At 32.5% G+C, this 7,423-nt stretch overlaps 1 long non-coding RNA gene across 1 annotated transcript; it reads left to right on the top strand.

Annotated features, from left to right (window-relative positions):
- The first annotated feature begins 3,278 nt into the window (after positions 1-3,278).
- LOC145168604 (uncharacterized) lies at positions 3,279-6,887 on the top strand. The gene is made up of 10 exons (XR_013741956.1): positions 3,279-3,804; positions 3,946-4,141; positions 4,258-4,367; positions 4,439-4,476; positions 4,842-4,901; positions 5,178-5,255; positions 5,450-5,548; positions 5,617-5,832; positions 5,918-6,063; positions 6,566-6,887. It is a non-coding gene; the product is annotated as an uncharacterized LOC145168604 (long non-coding RNA).
- The last annotated feature ends 536 nt before the right edge of the window (positions 6,888-7,423 follow it).

Raw genomic sequence — 7,423 nt, 5'->3', positions numbered from 1 at the left:
TTTATACACCTCGCTTGGACGCACGTTATCTAACTATGGGATGTGAAGGGGATCATTTCACACTGTAGTGACTTGGAAACCCTCTTATTTCTGAACATAAGTTAAGATCCTAAAGTTGAAATCTAAGGGTTATAACATTGACATGTTATCATACGTTGGGATCCTCCCCAGAGAATTCCTAAGGTTTATAAGATTGACATGTTATCTTAAGTTGGGATCCTTCCCAGATAATTCCTAAGGTTTATAACATTTTCATGTTATCTCAAGTTGGGATCTTCCCCATAAAATACACAAGGTTTATAACATTTTCGTGTTAACTCTGGTTGGGATCTTCCCCCAGAAAATAAATAAGATCTATAACATTTTTATGTTATCATATGATTTGGGATCCTCCCCAGTGAATTGCTAAGTTCGGGATTTTTTCCAAAGTTTACTAAGTTTGGAATTTTTCCAAGGCTTTTCAAGAATTATGATACCAACGTATTTCTCGAAGATTGGATCTTCCCAAGAAGATATGTAGAATTTGTAGCATTATAATGTTGCAACATTTCCTTTGGTTATTTTCCAAGTTAGAGTCATTTCCAGTCGACTCCTTAGGAGAGATCCTCCTTAAAGATTACTGAGTTAAAGACAGTCAAAGATCCTCCTTGACGATCAGGATCCTTCTATGAACGAACTCTGTGATCCTATAGAGCAAAAAGAATTGTAACTTTACACTTCTCCTAGAAGTGAGTCCCAAAGGTCAAAAAGTCCAAAGATAATCAGGTTCTATCTATCCTTGTTCTTAGAAGTTGTATTTGTTATACAATGATTGAAGGTTTATCCTAAATGGGTCTCAACTAGTTTGGGATCCTATTCTCATACTTTTTGGTTCTTTTAACGAGTATCACCAGAAAGACAGGAAATCAAGGGGCGTGTGTTCGACTTAATTCCTTCTTAATCAAATCACTAACACAAAGAAACATAACATTTTTCTTTTATTTAATCGATGATCTTCTTTGAAGTTACGTACATTAGATGATGTCGATTTGCAACAGTTGTCCGATGAGGGTGGTACTGACATAGTACGCATAAGGAGATAAGATGGTCTTGTTGTTGCCGATATAAACAAAGACGATGGTGGTGTTGCTTTGGTGGCTTCGATATAATAAGGAAAGTGCGAGTCAGGAAAGGAGAGATAAGGAATGAAATAATTTTGTGTCAGTTACCAAAACTAATGGAGCTTTTATATATATATATATATATATATATATATATATATATATATATATATATATATATATATATATATATATATATATATTGATTAATATGTTATACTACCATCATCCCCTATTTAAAATTTTAAAATCAATAAATGTATTATACACTCACATAATAATTGTAAGTTTACATATGATCATATCTCTTTTCATGAGAATGATCATAAAATACAAGTACATAACTAAAATTTCCTTAAGAATGAAATAATTAATAGAAACAAAAAGCATAAATTACAAGCATAATTCTGAAATTTTCAAATGAATATATATTACAAGTATAATATAACATTCTCATGACAATCGAATAAATATAAGAAAAAAAAATTTTCAGCTACATGTCTAACACCAAAAAAAAATTTGCACGCTTGCATTCGAGAGCCAATAGAAGGAAAAAAAACCATTTTCATGCCTAGCCTATTTTTATTCTTCTCTGTTTTTCTTATCCAAGTACCACAAAAAAAAAAATAAGAAATTGAAGCACATATAGACTCACTTCCCTCTTAATCGAATATTTTCTATAATGAAAAAAACCCTCACCCCATTTTCTTAATAGGCGATCTTTGTGAAGCTATATCAGATGAATAGAAGGGTTACGTTTCTATGTATCTAAAAATTTGATTTGCAATGGATGCCTTCCGGTGGTGGTGATGATGTTGTTCTTATAAGAAGAGAAAATGGATTGTCAATGTTACCAGTATAAGTAGAAAAGATTATGGTGTGATTGTGATGGCGAATGTATAAAAAGGGAAGAGAGAGTCGTCAATATAAGGAGAGAAGATGGAAGGGGAGGGGGAGGGGGAGGAATGAATGAGATAATTTTAGACTTAATTACCCAAATTAGTGAATTATATATATATATATATATATATATATATATATATATATATATATATATATATATAAACTGATCGATTAATATGTTAATTTTCAATCATACCTATATTAGGATTTTTAAAATTAATAGATGAGAAAGATAGACATGCTTGAAATATGGTTTAAGTATGTAATGAGAAGATCTATAAAAATGTTGATGCGGAAGAGATTGTTTGAAATGGAAGGGATGTGAAAGATGACACTCCCACCCTAAAAAAAAAAGTAAAGGCTTGACGAACATATTTCACCGGTCAAAGGGAATGAGCCCAGGGTTGTGTATAATGTCATGCCAATGAGTGGGGCAACTTTGGTGATCACCCATGGCCTCAAATTTGTTGGGGTCCATTTTTATGTACCCTTTTATGTTAGTATATAAAAACCGGAGTATATCGTGTGTAACGACTAAGAGGAAAAAGAAAAGAAAATGTAGCCAAAACAAAATCAATGAAGAAGACTAAGGAATGTGCGATTCTTCGAGAATAATAATCGCATTAGACCTCTCACCACCATCGATTGAATATATCTATGAGTCGATTCTGATTTTTTTAGCAACAATAAACAAATCGATTCATACTAAACTAATTCTTATTTTTTTTCATGTTGCCTTCCGATTTCAATATTTCTTAATAATCAGTTCTAGTAATCTAGTTTCACACATCTTAAAAAAACTCAATATTGAATTCGTGTTAATCTAATTTTCGTCTACGTCATTGATTCATATTTCTGATTTTTGATAAGTGTTAATATGATTTGTGACTTGTGTTAAGCTCATTTTTGATTCGTGTTTGAACTGATCTATAAAAATTGTAAGGTTTTGTTATTGTTTTTCAATTTTTTGATGTTAGTTTTATGATAAAAAGTTAATTTATATGCTTAATTTCTAATTTTATATAGATAATTTGAAATTTCAACATCACTAGTTTTGAAATATTGTTGTTGGAAAACGATTTGACATCAAAAGTTGTGTTATTTTTTCTTTACTTGTTATTTTTTTCTATTGACATTATTTTATAAGTTTAAAATAATAATATGTTGTTTAGAAAATATTTATATATGATAATAAGAAAAAGAAAAAAAAAAACCAAATAACTATTTATATATAGATTAATTTCTTGTTCCCTTACGAACAGTAAATTAATCCTATTGGACCAACATATTTTTTTTCGATCGGTGGGTTTTCTTCCCGATGCTTCGCACCGCTTATCTTAGGCTTTCTCCATACCGCCGCTTCAATTGATCCTTCCAGTTTCAAAAGAAGCCACCGTCTCCCTCTCCACCACCAGCACGCCAGTCTGCTTTCTATGTTATCCACCGTTATCTGTGGAAACCAGAGCGCCTTACAACTGCCAACAATCCCTGCTACTTCAGTCGATCCTTCATGTTTCAAAAAAAGTCTTTGTCTCCCTCTCCACCACCGGCACGCCAGTCTGCTTTCTCTGTTAACGACCGTTGTCGGTGGAAACCAGTGCGCTTACAATCGCTAACAATCTCTCTAAATTCCCGTTAATCGGTACTCGATTTGGGTTTCACCAAACGTTGATGACTTTCTGAAAGTCTGAATCCTTGATTTCACGTTTTCTGTCTGCTTTCGTGATGATGTCGAGACGTATTGCAACAAACACATCTCTAGAAATTGGCTAACAGTCGAGGAAGACGATGATGTCGGAGAGTAAGCGTTCTTCGCCATTTTTTCTTTGGTCGCTGCTTCCCTCTTCTTTTCCCTTCTTCATCGAACCATTCAGTTTCCTGAGTAACTTCTCCTCTACTGAAACCCTAATTTTTTTTGCTTAATTGTTGATTTATGGTACAGATGCCTGAATATATGAATGATCGGGAGGAGTGAGGTCATGAGGGGAATCGGGAGGAGGTTTATCTGGAACGACCCAATTATACATATACAAACATTAGAAGGTATATGATATTTGTATGTAAACAGCAAAACTAATCTGATTTTGTTTGAGGGGGGCATGGTCATCTGACGTAGGGGAAGCAGTATTTTTTCAAAGGTATGTGTCTAAAGTATCATATTTTTGTTCGATGTTTGAGAGTCTTGGTATATGAATTCAATATGGGTTATGATAATTTATCGTTTTCTTCTCATCACCCTCTTTTTTTTAAATAGAAACGAGGTTTCTCACTGCCACCATCACCCTATAACTCATTGTTCACCACCATCATCACTCTATACGCTTCACCTCACGATCACCCCCGAGTTGCTTTCAAGTTTTTCAGGTACCTTTTGTGTATTTTTTTCCTCCTTTATATGTATGCTTTTCGTTAATTGAAGCATTCAAATTTTGTAGGCATTTTTTTTTTCACAGTGAACAAATCATGATCTTGGGTATGTGTTCTTTTTCCCTTTTTTTCCTTTGGGATTTTTTTAATTAGTAGTGACGCATCTGATTAGGCAAATTTCCATTTGGTATTGGTTCAATCTGCAAACTGACAGTTTTTACTTCCGTCCTAGATATGCCCTTATTCAGTTACTTAATTATAAGGTTCTAGCTTATTCATATCCTTATTCAAATATCATTTGTTTAAATTGAAAGTAGTATGTTTTTCTAGGTAAATTAGTTATTCAAGTGTAATATTCATCATTCAGAATCAGGAAAAAAAAATAATGATTCTAGAATTTCCAGTAGCGTTTTCATTATTCAATATCTATTTATAACATTATTATTTTGTAATATGCCTTTTTTTTTCCAGATGGACATACAACGGATGCACAGTTAACAAACATCTACTTTCAACCACAAAACATCCAAGGTAATTAATGATCCCTTCCAATAGTATATATACATTATTGAAAATCAGGAAAAGTTGGACTTGACAGAAAGTAAAAAAAAAAAAAAAAACTTTAAGGTTAATGGTAGCAGGACAAAACAAATAAAGGTCAGAAATACAAAATTTTAAAAATATTAGAGGAATGGTCCCAAACACAAAAATTTACCATTATGCCCCTCTCCACGACTATTTTCAAAAAATACCCTTGTGGTCGTATCAGATCCAAACACAATAATATACTTTCTTTCTACATTACAGTTGGAGAGCATAGTGCCGACCATTATCTCAATGCTTTCAAGCCTCATTGACGAATCTCCAGCAAATGTCGAAGTTGGGGTAATGACCGTATTGCCCTTGTGTTATTAGTTTTTTTTATTGAGCATTAAGAACTCATGTGATGATGACAAATGATGTAAACATTAAGAGTTGATCCAGAAGATGCTTTTATTCTTACTCTTTGGTATATAGTGAGAAGAAGATGGTAAACCTTATGAAATGACCATTTTACCCCCATTTTATTTGCTGATCAGTTCCAAGTTGGATTAAAGCGTGTGATAATACAAAGCGTCAGCTGTATGGCTACCTGGCAACAAAATGAGATTTGGATTTCTTCAATCCGCAATTTGAAGGTGTCTTGAATTTACTTTTCCAATTCCATTCTGGTGTTTTGAATCTAAAGATGGAATTTGTTGTTTAGGCTAATCAAAGCTGAAGTTTGAGATGGTTTCTTACCAAGAGAGAGTTGACACAAATGAATGAGGACAACCAGCAGTTGAGTTATTATAAGAACAAGACTGTTAAAGAACAAAAGAATTCCAAAGCAATTGAAGAGTCCTTTCATTTTGTGACTTAGAGGATTAGGAAAACTGAAGAGGAGAATCATATTGTGAAGGAGAGAAGACAACAGGAAGACGTACAAATACATAAGTTGTGTTTATAAAATATTGTTATATGGATAAAATGATATGCGATTTTTGATCTTGTGATTTTGTATTCAGATGGATTATCAAGATCATTTCTTTAAGGACGAGCTGAAGGTAATTTAAGATGCTAGGAATGCAAGAGAAGGGAAGTTTGATAAGCTGCAGAGTGAAGAGCGCATCATGGTTGAGCAAACTTATTCAATGGTGAATCCTCAGAAGAGGTATCAACATACTAAAAGAAAGAGTATGTTTTATGTAATGTTATAATATAATATCCTAAGAAGAGGTATCAACATACTACTTGCTATATTATCCCCATTTTATGTTTATAGAGACTAATTTGCCGCTTAATTTTGTTGCTGAGATTAAGCTTTCTTGGAAGTATCTCACAAAAAATTGTAAATTTAATTTTAAAGAAAACTAAATAAAATAAAGCTTGAGTTCTTAACAAATAAAGTTATATTTGTTGAGGATTGTTTTCACACACATGCTCATTAATAACTCTAATTGAGTTTGCAGTAACTATAACAAAAAAAAAAAAAAAAAAAAAACACATTGAAGCCCCGCAAAGCGGGGACGCTTCTCTAGTTACTATTATAAAAATGATCTAGGAACAAGTTTATAACAAATGTGTCATTTAATAAAAAAAAAACAGAAAAAACGACAACTTTTTACTACTATTTTTATTACCTAAGATGATAGTCTCATTTTTATATTTTGCAGGGACTCTTAAACCAGTATGTGTATGCATGAAGCCGCCAAGCCCGATATTGTGTTGTCGTCATGTCTATCGTACTAGATAAGCACCCTGCAAGACATAGCCATAGCCATAGCCGTGGGCTAAGATCTTACAAAATTCTCTGGGAGAATGTTTGTCCCTTCCTTTTATAAAGGGTGTTTGTTTAAGCTTATCAAAAATCGTAACCACTTTTCAACTTATAGTTTATAGCTCGTAAGTTGATAAGTTAGGAGTGTCTTAACTTATGGATTTTGTCATTTTGATTCATCACCGATATGGCACCGACATAAATTATTTCTATCCAAACACTCTTTTAACTTATACCAATGTAAAATCCGTAATAAACTAAGACTTAAATGAGCTTAGCCAAACACCCCATAATAATAACATTGATATGTATATCTATCATGACAATCTACAAATGTTTAAGACTTAAATGAGCTTAGGCAAACACCCCATAATAATAACATTGATATGTATATCTATCATGACAATTTACAAATGTCATGAGTTAATACTAAAAGTTAATCAACAACTTCGATACATTAAAAATAAAATAGTTTTTTTTTTTCCTTTTCTTTAAGTAAAGTTGAATCCAAGGTTTGACTAGAATATTTGGATATATACAACACCCAACTCCCACCAACTTTTGGTGATAAACTTGAAAAGAAACTTGCATGGCATTGCAAACTTCACACAATTAATCAAAGTGATACTTTGGTGGACCGTTATTGAATTCCCTTTCAAATAATTATTATATCAAAAGATGTACTTGTCCAGTGTACGAATTTCAAAGTATTATTAGTCTAACATACGATATCTTAGATTGAGTGCTGGCAATC

The sequence above is a fragment of the Lactuca virosa genome, chromosome 4 (genome assembly GCF_052849685.1).
Source record: "Lactuca virosa cultivar CGN04683 chromosome 4, Lactuca_virosa_CGN04683_v6, whole genome shotgun sequence".
NCBI classification, from domain to species: Eukaryota; Viridiplantae; Streptophyta; class Magnoliopsida; order Asterales; family Asteraceae; genus Lactuca; species Lactuca virosa.
Note: the sequence above shows the minus strand (reverse complement) of the source record. Positions and strands in the feature narration are given on the sequence as shown.